This window comes from Sminthopsis crassicaudata, chromosome 3, assembly GCF_048593235.1.
Source record: "Sminthopsis crassicaudata isolate SCR6 chromosome 3, ASM4859323v1, whole genome shotgun sequence".
NCBI lineage: Eukaryota > Metazoa > Chordata > Mammalia > Dasyuromorphia > Dasyuridae > Sminthopsis > Sminthopsis crassicaudata.
The window spans coordinates 361475082-361489909 of NC_133619.1; the positions used below are offsets into that span (position 1 = coordinate 361475082).

The 14828-nt window shown below is 34.9% G+C and overlaps 1 protein-coding gene across 12 annotated transcripts in view; it reads left to right on the forward strand.

The window, feature by feature from the left end:
* The window catches only part of CLASP1 (cytoplasmic linker associated protein 1), a 315917-nt gene that overhangs the window by 64043 nt on the left and 237046 nt on the right, over window positions 1-14828 (forward strand). The gene's annotated exons all lie outside the window — the stretch shown is intronic.

Below are 14828 nucleotides of genomic sequence, written 5' to 3' on the forward strand. Positions count from 1 at the left end.
GGTAGTCTAGGCATGAAGTGATAAGGACCCCCACCAAAGTAATGATGGTGTCAGAGAGATGTTACAAAGATAGAAATTAAAGGATTTGGCTATGGATTGGCTATGTGGGATGAGAGTGAGGAATGGTTGGATTGCACTAGGAGGATGGTAGTTTCCTCTGTGCTAATAGAGCAAGGTAGATCTGATGCAATTAGTAGTGATGAGGTTTAGATTTGGGGAAACCCAATTAGAGTTTCTGGTGGTAAGGTCTAGTGATGGCACAAGGATAGGGAGTTCTGGGGATTCCCTTCTAGTGGCTCAGAGATCCTCTGTAAAGGAATTTTACAGACCCAAAAACCTAAATTGGTAAAAGAGGTTTATTATGGGGATTGGAGGTAAGGTTAAAGTCTAGTTAAGGAAATAGGTGAGGGTAACCCTGGAAAAGAATATTCCAGTGGACAGAAAGATCCTGGCTGTAAAGGGCACTGCCAAGGTCCATCTGCAGAAGCCTTAGTTGATGAAAGCTCATTATATTGCTTGTCTTGGTGGGGGTTGGGAAGCCTGAGCAGATCATTAGAATGGGGGCTGGGACAACCCAAGTTGGCTCAGATCCTGTGGGGGCTGGTACAAGCCCGGATCTCCCCTTGAAATTCAAAGGGGTACTTTTGACCAGGATTTGTGAATCAGAAGTCTTGGATTGATAATGCATCAGTTAGGAGGGGCTGGGAGTAATCTGAAAGGAATAAATCAATCTGAAAGGAATCACAAATGTAGTTTTTTAAAGGGACCACAACCTGCTTCATTAGCAGTGCAGAGAGTTGTGGGAATCCTCCCTTTGGGAAGAGACAGGTACAAAGTGAAAGAATTCATGAACCTGAAAAGTAGATAATTATTGTCTCTATCAATTGCAGTGACTTTAGCACCTTATAAGAATTTAACAAAAGCTCACTTCAAAAGTCAAGTAGAACAGTTTCAGGATTTATTCCCATCAGATCTGCAAAACAGTCTACGTAAAGAACAGAAATCATTAAAACTCAAACAATCTAACTTGTCTCTTTTGGCATCTTGATTTTGCTTCCTTGATTTCTCTCTCCCTAAAGCAGTGCTCTCTGGACTAGACCTCTAGAAATAGTCTCAGTAGGGGAATGAAAAAGGGGGTATGTTTGGAAATGAACATATATAAAAATGAAGAATATCTATTTCCAAAAATAATTTTAAAAAGAAAGCATTGTCCAAGGAGACAGTAAACCTACATTGTAATGCCTTATCTACCACTTTGTGACTTTTCTAGTACTCTTTTCATCTGTAATGTGATGATTATACTTTTGAAAGCAGGCAATTGGACTAAATTATCCCTGATATACCAGTGCTAAGATAAGATCTAAGTACAAAAGGCAGTTTATCTAAGTGAATATCTACAAAGATGAGCTTACTTTTTTTTTCCCCCCTGAGGCTGGGGTTAAGTGACTTGCCCAGGGTCACACAGCTAGGAAGTGTTAAGTGTCCGAGACCAGATTTGAACTGGGGTCCTCCTGAATTCAAGGCTGGTGCTCTATTCACTGCATCACCTAGCTGCCCCTGATGAGCTTACTTTTATCCTTGACTATTCTATATTTTAGATTCTGTTCAACTACTTCATCTGTTTAATTATTAAAGGACAAAAGTGGAGGTCCAGGTCAATATGGAGGTTCAGGTACCTTTGAGAAAGTGCATATGAGATCTCATACACCATACAGCATCTACATGAAACCCCAAATTAATATTTTTGTCTTTAAAACTTGTCCAGGCCATCTATGGACTAGAGGAAGAAACTTGAAGCTCTTTGATGGAAAAAAAAAAAAAAAATCTGTAACTGTAGGTAATAGTCAATTTCTTTTTAAAATTTTCCTCTTTTTGCCCTTCTGATATACGAAATGACTTCATTACAACTCTGATGTGGGGTAGTCAAAGAGGATAATGCCCATGTTATAGGGAATGATGTATGCTCATTGCCTAACTTAATATTGTAATTTGTGAGGTTTTACTGTTCCATTCCACTTTTGCCAAGAAAGCTAAAGAAATGAAATCTAAATTTTTGAAAACTGATTGTGAGCAAGAAATGTAGAAGAAATGATGGTATGTACTTGAGAAAATGGGAATAAAAAAGGTAGAGGAGAAAATACTATTTCAGATAAGTCAAAGGTTGATTACTTTAAGAAAAAAGATAGTTTCCAGGTAGGTGTAAATTTTAATCTTTTTATCTGTTATACCAAAAATTAGTTTCGATGTATATTGGGTATGGAAATGAGCCTATTTGAACATATGGATCATGTTCTCAGGTAAAATGAGTAAATTTATCAGGAAAGAAAACAAATTTGGAATAGTTGGCTATTTTGGCAATAATCATCCTGCCAGGTGAAGTAATAGGAAATTAATAACTAGATGCTTACTTCTAGGGATTTCAGTAAGTCATTAAATATTTATTAAATACTTACTATGTGCCAAGATACTGTTCTAAGTGTCAGGGGATACAAACATGAGAAAAACAGCCCTACCTGCAAGGAGTTTATAATTGATCTAATGGGAAAAAAGAAAATATATAAAAGGAAGATAAAAAGAGGGGGGGAAAGGGAAGTTACCTATTGCAAAGGCATGAGAAATCCCAAGGAGTGTACAGCCTCGTGGGAAATAAATAGGATTAGTTGCCCTTCTAAAATGGAGTTTATGGGAAAAGCATTCTACTTTGCTGTCCAATTAGAGGGGCCCTAGGGACAGAAGATACTGATAAGGTGTGAATTCCAAGGCTGAGTGGTTCTGAAGTTCCTGAGCGGAGCATGATGGAGAAATCCATAGGGCTGTACCTGGGTGGAAAATGAAGTCACTCAACTTCTTTGAACTTCAATTTACTGATATGTAAAATAGGAATGATACTGCTTGTGGTATTTCAGGGTTGATAAGAGGAAATTTCTTTATGCCTGATCTTGTGTATCTGTTCACAGATACCTACCTGTAATTTCTGCTATGAGGGAGTCTGAGGCTGATGGATTGTTTGAGCTTGGGAGTTCTGAGCTTCAGTAGGGCTAAACGGATAGAGAGTTCACATTAAGTTTGGCTACAGTGTAGGAAGTCTTGTGGGGAAGCAGATTACTCTGTAGGAAATGGAGCAGGCAAAGCTTCCGTTCTGGTGAGTGTCACTGTATTTTCCATTCTGGGTAAGATAAGAACTATCTTACTATCCTTAGTATCTACATTGTCCCTCCCCATTCCCCCAAAAAAGTGCTTCATAAATCTTATGGCAAGAAATGTGTGAAATGCTTTGGAAACAGCAACAGCAAAACCAAACTTGGTTATTCCAGGTACCTAGAAATGAAGAGATAAGAATGCTGATAACTAACTTAAGAAAATCATATAATATAAATAGCATTTCTCTTTATTTTAAGGGTAATAGTACCAAGATCTATTGTCTTAGAACTAAATTGGAAAGAATATTTTAATTAGCTTTTATCAATTAAGCACAAAGAACTTATGGAGAAAGAGATGATAATAGGTATAAAGCTGAAAGGGACCCTAAAGGATAGTGGGTAAGCCTCAGCATCTTACAGATGAAGAAATGGAGGCCTGGAGAGGTTAAATCTGAAAACCAGAAAAATTCAGTTGATTGTCCAAGGTCCCATAAATTGGAAGTATCAAAGCCAGGGTTTTCACTGAATTCACTCCGATCCAGTGAATTCAAGTTAAATATTCTTTTCACTATATTACTGCCTTTTCAAATTTTTAAGGTCATATTTACTAAGAATCTATAATGCAGAAGGAAAATAACTTGAAAGAAGCAAAGGATTCAACAAAATGCTTTTTGAAATAAAGAATGTCTGCATTGATTTTATATCCCTAATGGAAGCTTTCATTATAACATCTGAATTTTTTTAAATAAAGAAGTCAAAAAATGTTATTTGCTTTTGGATTTTTAAAAACTTAATATATTTTTGGAATTATAAATTCTCTGCTTTTGATGAGTAGCGGTAGGAGATAGAATGAAGGGCACTAGGAAGTAATTGAAAAAGAACCTTGAGAATTGAAGTATTATTATAATATTGCAATCCAGTACTTAAATGCTTGATTGCTTGAATCCTTTTAACTCAGAGTTGTAGCAACTTTCTCTCTTAAGCAATTTGCTTTGAGGACAATTTTTTTTTTTTTTAAGGTGAAAATACTATGCTTTGTTCCATATTCAGTCTCCATAATTCTCTCTCTGGATGTGTGTGGCATTTTCTATCACAAGTCTTTTGGAATTGCCTTGAATTTTATAATAGTTTGGGCCTAGCACAAATACCTATCTGAGTGAGTGAGGAACCTGATCAGCTGGAATGGAAGTACTCTTAGAATTTCAAATTCTGCTTGAATATCCATGAATACAATTTGTTTGTCAAAGTGATACAAAGAAATAAAATTCACTCCTGAGATCTTTAAACACCTGTTTTTGAAGATTGGTAGCAATCTAATTAGAGATCCAGAGAAGAGAGAAGTTTGTTTTTTTGCTTTCTTAATTCATAAGGCAAGTAGACTAATTTTTAAGTGTTTTAGAAGAATTTAAGTCATTATTTGTTTGTTCTTTCCTGGAAGTGATATAGATGTCAGGCTTATTTTAGGAAATGATTTCACATCATGAAATTTTGATTTATACATATGTAAATAATTTAATATAAAATAATGCTTGGGAACCTAAATAGAGATAGTTTATGTCATGCATCACAAAAGAGTTGTGTAGGTTTTTTTGTGTATAACAAAAAAAAATCAAAACTTTTTGTTATAACATTCTTTGCATATGATAGTACTATAAATGTCTTTGTGCTTTGATAGCTGAATAAAAATTGAATTTTGTAATGTCTGGGCTAGCTCTCTGGAGGGTCCCAGGATGGGCCTTGATATTTAGGTGGAGAAATGAAGGAGGCAGGAGAGCTACCTTGTCAAAGTTGGAGTTCAGAGTCTGGAATCTGGAGCTTGAACTCTTCTCAGTGTTTGTGGCTGAATCTTCTGTCTGAGTCTTTCAGCATACTGTTAGTTGACCCATTACATCACCATATAGAGAACCATTATCTCACACTGAGTAGGTGCTTAACTATGCTGTCTTTGATTCAAGTCCACCTTTTCAGAGTTCTGGCCCTTTACAGAATTGTCAATCAACTTGTACCTCTCCTGTACACACTGTTAGAGTAAATTGTGAAATGGAGTGGTCATCTGTCTTGCTTTCTCTTTCTCAAGGAAATCAGGTTATGTGACTTGCCTATAGTCATACAGCTAATAAGTGTCAAATGTCTGATGTTAGATTTGAACTTAGGTTCTACTGACTTCAGGGCTAGTGCTCTATCCATTGTGCCATCTACCTGCCCTGGTTGTATACGCTTAAAATCATTTCTTGGCTTTTCTCATAAGAATCATAGATAGTCACAGGCATGTAAAATTTCCCTTTTAATGAGAGCTTGATAGCAATCGTATATTTTTGAGGATCTAAGCCTACTTAATTGCCAAGCTGAAGCTGTATAATTTGTCCAAATTCCCCGCAAGTAAGGCCACTAAAAATTAGTTTTTTCATATGTATGTATGTGTGTGTATATATATATCTATATTTATTTATATATGTATATATGTGTATAAGAATTATTTTGCTATGGGACTTTTGGTTTTTTAATATTTAAATGGTTTTACAGTATACTTAATAAAATGAATTTAGCTTTTAGGTTTTAAATGTAATAAAAAATTTAGCTTTTTGTATGTATATGAGAGAAAATGGATAGGAGGAAGATAGTAAGAATGAGAACACAGTCCCATACCTGGGATTGGAACAAGAGAATATTAACATAATAATAATTGGAAACTTTGTAGAGTTAGTTTTCCATCTTAAAGAGATATCTTCCTCAAAATTAGACCTACCAAAAATGAATTCTCTATCACTCAAAGGTAGATAGATGTTCATTAATTAGTGATGTTAGACTGGGAATTGTTACTTGTGTTTTAGTATTAAATGGCTCACCGAAGTGTGATTCTATGAGTTTATTAGCCTTTTTTCAATAGTGAGAAACAGGAAATTCTCCTTACAAGCTGTGCAACAGAAGTAGATTGAGGAGGGGAGAGATTAATAAGAGTAAGAGAAAGGAAGTGAGAGTTTCTCCATGTGTTGAAACCTTTTTCCAAGGAGTTTGGTTGAGAAAAGGAGAGATACAAAATGATAGTAGCAATAAAGTCTTATTGAAGGTTTTTAAGTGTAGAGATTTAAACTTATTTGAAAGCTTTTAAGTAAGGAGCCAATAGATTGATTAGAAGGGGGTATTTTGATGGAGGGAATAGGACAAGGATATGTGTAAAAATCTTTATGAGGAGAAAGACTATCAGAGAGTAAAGGAGAAAATATTAGGGATGATGTGAAAGGATTGTAAAGTAAGTAGGTTAGAAAAGGGACTTTTTGATGAATACTTTTAAACTGGTAAATTATGAGGGGATGGCTTTGAGCAGGTGCTCTAATGGAATTAACTTAAAGAGTAAAGTACAAAAACTACAAAAGTAGTGTTTGAAAGAGTGTGTGGAGAGTTAGAGAATCTGGGAGTAAAATCATTGCTTTCCTTCCATAAGGGCTCAGTTAATATTACATAACATGAATTTAGTGAATTCAGTCATCAAAATTGCATTATTTTTTTCAGCTCTCTTTAACAACTTGTGAAGGAAGGAAAGGCAGTTGTTTGAGAGTAATACAGGGGTTTGGCAAAGTGTGTGTGTGATTAGAAAGGGAGGGGAATGTAGCCAGAAAGAGGTAGTAACCTGGTAAAATACCATGTAAAACCTGGAGTAGTTAGATTGCTGGTTCTAACAGAGTAGGTTTGGGAGGAATAAGGTTTAGATGAAATGGTAGAAAATTGTTATTGGATGAAGGAATTTCAGAATTCTTGATTTGCATGTGAAACATTTGTAGATGATAGCAAAATCAAGATTATGAGATTAACTCTGTAGCTAAGGTGGACTTGAGGAGCACAGCCTAGAAGTTAAGCAAATTGCAGAAGTAAGAAGCTAGAAGGAAAACACAGCATTTCTTTGTGTTGAAGTCTGTAAAGGTCTGGTCGCCTCTAAGTTGTCCTTCCAGACTGCCGTCTCAACTCAATCTCCCTCAGACTCTTCTTCCTCCAGAGTGCCATCCCAACTCTGTCCTAGAGTAGACTCACTCTCCAGGCTCAAGGTTGTCTTCTTTTATCCTCCCAGAAAATAGGCATGGGATAACTCAGGGGCTTGTGGGAAAAATACTTCAACCAATAAACTTGCTCCTTTTAAAAGTTGTATAAACTCCTTTTCATATGTAAACTCCTCCTCAGAAGTTCAAAGGGGTAAACTCCCCTTAAAGGCCGGAACCAAAGGTGTGAACTAGAGAATTGTTAAGTACAGGCTTAGGACTTAGTAAGACTCTAACAGAAGTCCTTTAGCATGAAGGCAGGAGATTTGGTAGAGGGGCTTATTATGTCTCAAAATGAAAGGAATTCAAGAATAAGAGATCTCACTGATACATTGTTGGTGGAATTGTGAATGAGTCCAGTTATTCTGGAGAGCAATTTGAAATTATGCTCAAAAAGTTATCAAACTGTGCATACCCTTTGATCCAGCAGTGCGACCTGGGCTTATGTCTGAAAGAGATCTTAAAGAAGGGAAGGGGACCTGTATATGCCAAAATGTTTGTGGCAGCCCTTTTTGTAATGGCTAGAAGCTGGAAACAGAGTGGATGCCCATCAGTTGGAGAATGGTTGAATAAATTGTGGTTTTTCAATGTTGAAGAGAGTCACATTCATCAGAATTGATCATCATATAGTCTTATTGTTGTCATGTATAATGATCTCCTGGTTTTGCTCATTTCATTTAGCATCAGTCCATGTAGGTCTCTCAAAGTCTCATTAAAATCAATCCTGCTAGTTATTTCTTACAGAACAATAGTATTCCATAGCATTCATATGCGAAGGTCCGGGCTAGTTCTTCTGAAGGGCTCAGAATAAGTCCTGGCCAGGATAAGCAAAAGTCTTTGCCCCATGTTGGGCACTAAAATGTCAAGGTCTGGTCATCTCTTCCAGCCTGCCGTCTCAACTCTGTCCCAGACTAGACTAACTCCTTGCCCTCCTGCCCTCCTCTTTTATCCTAAGCAGAGATTGTATTGAGAACTCAAAGGGGCTTGTAAGAAAATACTTCAACCAATGAACTTGCTCCTTTTAAAGGGGCATGTGAGAACTCAGTGGCTTGTGGGAAAATTACTTCAACCAATGAACTTGCTCCTTTTAAAGGTTGTGTAAACTCCTTTTCAGAACTCCTTTTAAAGGTGTAATCTCCTTTAAATATGTAAACTCCTCCTCAGAAGTTCAAAGGTGTAAACTCCCCCTAAAGGCCGGAACTAAAGGTGTGAATTCTGAGCTAGAGAATTGCCCAAACAACCTGAGTTCTCACTTTGTAATCCTAACATCCATATTCCATAATTTATTCAGGCATAGTGAAAATTTCAAAATTAATGCTGGTTTTTAATATTGCATATTGAAAATTCCATATTTTGTTTAGTTTTACCCTAAAGTGAACCAAAATAGTTTTCTCAGTAAGTTGCTTTAATGATCCTTTGTGCTTATTAAAGACATCATTTATCAAAAAGACTAAAGTAAACACAATCATCTAATGACAATTAAAGATAAATATATAATCATGTATATCTATGTGTATATTTATTTTGTGTATATATGTTTTCATTATTGGTGCCATGTGTAATGATCTAAAGTGAACAAAAAATTCAGAGAAACAGCGTATAATTTTTGTGCTTCAGTGTATGAGCCTGTTTTGAAATAGGAAGATGGAATAGAAGCTCCATGAGGGCAAGAACTGTTTCACTTTTTCTTTTACCATTTATCATACAGCCTAATTCATAGCAAGTACTTAATAAGTGCTTATTGATAGAAAGAACACAAGATTTTATTCTGGTTCTGCTTTATGTTGTCTGAATTATATTGATGGAGTCATTCTTTGGGCCTTCTTTTTCTTCATTTGTAAAATAAGAATATTGGACTGAATGTATATAATGTTTATTTTTTGTTCTTGCTTCACTGCTTTTCAATTTCAGTTCCATTCAAAAAACATTCTACTGAGTGCCTAAATGTTCCTGTATATTAAGAAACTGCTGTAGGAACTGGTGAATACAAAACCAAATAGTACCTTTCTCTCAAAGAATTCATATTCTATAAAATAAGTTCAAAGGTAAGTGAAAGGGTCAAAGAAGAAAGCATTTAAAATTCTCTAGGAGACTGGGGAGAGGATTCATAGTGAATATAACATCTGAACTAGAGCTTATTATGATTATTATTTATTTGCAAGCTTTTATATAGAACTTTGAGGTTTGCAAATCATATTACTTCTGCTGTCTCATTTGGTTATACCAGTGTAAGGGCCCTTTAAATGAGCGGCGCCACAGCACAACAGGAGATTGAGTGGCCCAGAAGTAATCTCTGTGGATATAGGACTGCCCTGTGGGTGGGATCCTGCTCATTTTGAGATAGCTTCGTAATGGGTGACGACTCTCTCGTTGGTTGGCTGTGTGTGTGACCTCACAGGCCCTTTATAAGCCCACTGCAGACAGCAGTCGCTCTCTTTAACCTGGCTTCCTAACCTGGGGTAGCTGAGCAAAGCCAAGCAGATGGATAGCCGAGAGGTAAGGAGTTTGGTAGTGAATACGTGGGTCTTCTGATCAGGTGTTCACTAGGGAACCAACAAGTCAGGGCATCAAGTCAGGGCATTATGTGAGTAGGTATAATAAAGGCTTTTAAGATTACATGTGGCTGTCCTTGAGTGCACTATCGGTTATTAAACTAATATTCAAGAAATCATGGCCAGAGACCTTTGAAGGCCTCAGAGGAGGCGAGCCAGGTAGAGTTGACACTGCAAAGGTCAGTGGTCAAAGGTACTCTGTTGGGCCTAGGGCAGACTTGTAATTGTAACTGCCAGGAAGGCATATTACATACCAGCTCTGTGAGTTAAGTTCTATTATTATCTTCATTTTATAAAATGACTTGTCCAGAGTGTTTGAGGAGTCTTCCTGACTCTTAAGTCCTGTATCATCTAACAGTCTTCTTGAAAGAAGATAAAAATTCTGAAAGTCATTAAAGTGGAGTCACACTGAAACTAGATTGTTGCTGGAGTCAGTATCAGGTTGAGAAGTTTGTATTTTATTTTTCTTGATTCCTCCTTCTCTCTCACCTCCCATATCCAAACTATTGCCAAGTTCCATTGATTATACTGCTATAGCATCTTTCATATTCTCTCCTTTCCTTTGACCTTGTTACCATTATGATCCATGCTCTCCTAAGCTTAGATAATTATAGTAAGCCTTTTGATTGATTTCCCAAGTCCAGTCCATCCTCCCCTAACTTGTCAAAATGATCTTCTTAAAGTACGTATCTAGCCATGTCATCTTCCTATTTCATAAGCTTCCGGGACTCCCTAAAACTTCCAGAATCCAGTATAAAGTCTTGTTTGGCATTCAGAGCTTTCCACAATCTGACCTCTTTCAGCCTTTCCAGTCATTTTTTTTTTTTTATTTTTTAACATTTTAACTCCCCTACATATACTTTGCAGACCATTGACACTAGTCTTTTGGCTATTTCTTGCACAGGACACCATTTCAATTTCCTCTGTTATTTTCCATTTATCCTACACATGTCTTGTTAGTACATAATTATATTCATGTTGTCTTCCATATTGAACTTGGGATATTTTGAGTAGGAATTGTTGCTTGACTTCCCCCCCTCCTCCAATATCCACTAGTGCCAAAACACTAGTAGACGCTTACTAAGTGGTTAGCTGACAAGAAGTCACTAAAAGTTTTTAAATGGATGAGTGATATATAAAGACCTTTCCTTTAGGAAGATTACTTTGGATTAAGGAAAAGTGGTCTTGTAAGAAATCAGGAAGATGTTATACTGTTAATAACCATCTAAATGAAAAGTGATAAAGACACTAACAAGATTGTACCTTTTTTTTTTTTTTTTTTTTTTTTTTTGTAAAGGACATGCATAGAGTCGTACCTGGTATGGGAATAATGCTTTAAACCTTTTCAAAAGTGCTTCATATCATGTTAAATTAGATCCTTATTATAGAGTGAATTTATTATCCTTATTTTAAATATGAAGAATTTAGGATAGCCAGAGTTTAAGGGACTTGCTCAGAGATCACAGTTATTAGATTTTGACACCTTCCATTAGATTGTGAACTCTTTGACAACATAAACTGTTTTTACCTTTCTGTAAATCCCCAGTGCTTAACACAATACCTAGTACACAGTAGAAGTTTAATAAATACTTGTTGACTTATTGATAGATTTTGAACTAGAACATTGGTCTTTGAATTTAATTTGACTGTATTTTATCACATTTCATAATAAACTTTCATGTTGTTAAAAACAGTAATGTTTGGTTGCAAAAAAATGAATTTTGACTAAATTTCTTTCTACAGAAATTACACAGATGAACTTTTAGTGTTAGTACATAGTACATACTGGAAACAGGCCAGGGTTGCTGATTATTGAAAAGAATTGTCAACAGTGATTTCATCTTTGCTTGAGCTGTTTGCATTTCTTATGGACTTTGCTTTCATAAAGCTAACAATAAAAGAGCTTGTTTATTCATTTGAGGATGGACTTTTGATTTTTCTCTCAAAGTGAGCCACTCTGGAGAAAGTAAAATTTCATCTCTATACTACAAAGCAAAATGAGGGATGTTGTTTCTCCTTTCCTTTCCTTGCCTTTGTTTACAGCTTTGTCATCTTTCACAAATCCAGGTGATTTTGTGTCCGGCCATTTCCAAATGAAACACTCCAAATGAGTGTTGATCATTGAGCCAGTTTTAGAGAAATCAGCTGTACTACACAGGATGAGAATAAAACAGAAGTAAAACGAGGTTCACTTGGAATTCTTTGAAATTGGACTTATTTGTATTTCTAATAAGTTTAGGAATTTAAAAAAAGTGTTTTGGAAATCTGATTTGTGGATGGAAAGTCAGGATCCTTAACATATTTTCCAAAGGACCTTGTTTTTTTCTAGCCATCTTTGAGAGATAATTAATGTTCTTAATTCAAAATAGTGGTCACTGAAAAAATTTTTTTTAAAGTTTTTCATTTTCAAAATATATGCATAGTTTTCAACATTCACCTTTGCAAAGGCAAATTGTTTTCCTCTCACTTTTCTCCGTGCTCTCCCTTAGACAAAATGTAATCCATGTGCAATTCTTCTACATATTTCCACACTTATGTTGCACAAGAAAAATCAGATCAAAAAGGGAAAAAAAATGTGAAAGAAAACAAAAAGCAAGCAAACAACTTTTTCCTTCCCTCTTTCTTGAGAACTCAAGCAATTTTATGTAGATTACACATGTCCAGTCATACAAAACATTTTTATTTTAGTCATGTTGCAGAAGAAAATGCAAACCAAAAAGAATCCAAGAATAATAAAACAAACAGAAAATATGCTTCAATTTATATTCAGCCTCCATCAGGTCTTTTTCTGGAGGTAGATAGCATTTTCATCATAAGCCCATTAGATTGTCTTGGGGATTATTGTGTTGATCAGCATAACCAAGTCATTTATAGTTGATCATTATTACAATATTATTATTATTGTGTACATTGTTTTCCTAGTTTTGAATATCTCATACAAGACTTTTCAGGTTTTTCTAAATCATTCACTTTATAGTTTCTTACAACATAATAGTTTTCCATCACAATCATATGCTATATTATTTAGCCATTCTCCAGATATTGGACACAGTTTCCATTTCTTTACCATTACAAAAAGAGCTACTATAAATATTTTCTGTACATTTGGGTCCTCTTCAAAAAATTCTTAATCTCTTTGGGGTACAAATCAAATAGTGTTGTATTGCTGGGTCAGAGTGTATGCATATGTTTATAGTCCTTTGGGTATTGTTCCAAATTGTTCTCCAAAATAGATGGAACAGTTCATAACTCCACCAATGGTACATTATTAATGTACCGTTTTTTTTTTTTTTTTTTTTTTTTTTTTTTTTTTTTTCCTGTATTCTCTGCACTTTACTTTTCTGTCATGCTGGTCAATTTGATGAATATGAAGTAGTATCCCAAGAGTTGTTTTAATGTGATTTTCTGTAATTACTAATGTTTAAAGCATTTTAAAATGTATGACTATTGATTGTTTTTATTTCTTCTTCTGAAAATTAAATTTAAAAGCTTTTGTACTAACAAAACCAATGCAGCCAAAATTAGACTGGGGGAAAGTTCTTTGATAAAGGTCATTTCTCAAATGTATAGGGAATTCAAGAAAATTTATAAAAATAAGAGCCATCTCCCAATTGATAAGTGATCAAAAATTATGAATAGACAGTTTTCAGACCAAATGTAATTCACTTGTATATCATGCATCACCTCCCTGATGTCATGGTCCCATTTAAGAATGAAGGACAAATTTCAAGGAATCTAAGAGTAAGATATTTATAATGATTATAAAGTACTTAGGTTTATATGTATGTGTCATTTAAATGGTTAAAAGCCACAATTATGTTTTGTTGCCAAGTCAGATAAGAACAGAGTAGGGATGTGTATATACATATGCATATTTATACATATATAGATATTATAATAAAACCATCAAAAGAGGAACCAAGTTTCCAGAACCAGAAATTTTCTAACTTTGATCAACATAACTTCTTATTTCCCTTATATTTTTCTTTTCTTTTCTTTTCTTTTTTTTCTTTTCTTTTTTTCTTTTCCTTTCTTTTCTTTTATATTCATTCATTCATTCATTCATTTATTTATGTATTTATGTATTTATTTATTTATTTATTATATAGGGCCAATTAATCTTTCCCTATTGTAAGGCTTATAACTCATTCTCCCTCCTACCCTTTCCCCCACATGAATTCATATAGGTATGGAATTTGCCTTTTAGATAGGAGACAGAACCCTTGAATCCCTATTAAGGTGAGAAGAGCTTCAGCATCAAGTTTTTATTGAAATACTCTGTATTTTTTAGAGTGGAGCACTTGTTTTTGATGACAAACCTTTTGCATAATATGCTTATGTTCTAACATGACCTGTCTTGTTTATATGCTCCTGAGGTCCTCTTCCTTGATGAGTGTATCTGATTCACTGCCTGGCAACCTAATTTTCTCTTAGGCTGAAGTCATGTTTCCTTTCCTCCTGATTGTATTGGAAAACTGGATTATTTGTAAACTCCCATCCGTTTGATTGGTCCCAGTATTTGCTGACAGATCTTCCTGTTCCTAATTTATGTTGACCATGTCATACACTTAATATTCACTATTAAATGCATACAGCTGCCTAAATTGAGATTTCTTCATGATGTTAGCTGCTTAGATCTACCCTATCTGCTTGTCCTGCTCTAAGAGAATTTTTAAATTTCTATTTTCTGGCCAAATGTAGTCTGGTGTATATAGTTATTGTAGCTTTGGTTTCTATTTTTGTGAATAGTTGGTAAATACTCAGGAAGAAACAAAGATCCAAAAACTTGAATACTTGAAAAATTGTTTTGTAGAAATGTGATTTAATAAGCACCTTATACTAAATGATGTAAACTTCAAATGAACATACGACCCAAAGAAATTGGAGATTGAAGGAAGAAGCTTTTACCACACTGGCTAAGGGAATAATTGTAACAGAGAGTTGTAAATGGATAAAATGGATAATTTTGATTGTATAAAATTGAAGAGCTTTTGCAATAATTAGTGCAGCTAAAATTAAGAGAAAACTTTAAAATATATTTTGATCTCTCATCTATTGTAGATATTGAAATTATAAGAGAAAACATTTGGAGCAAATATCTCCAA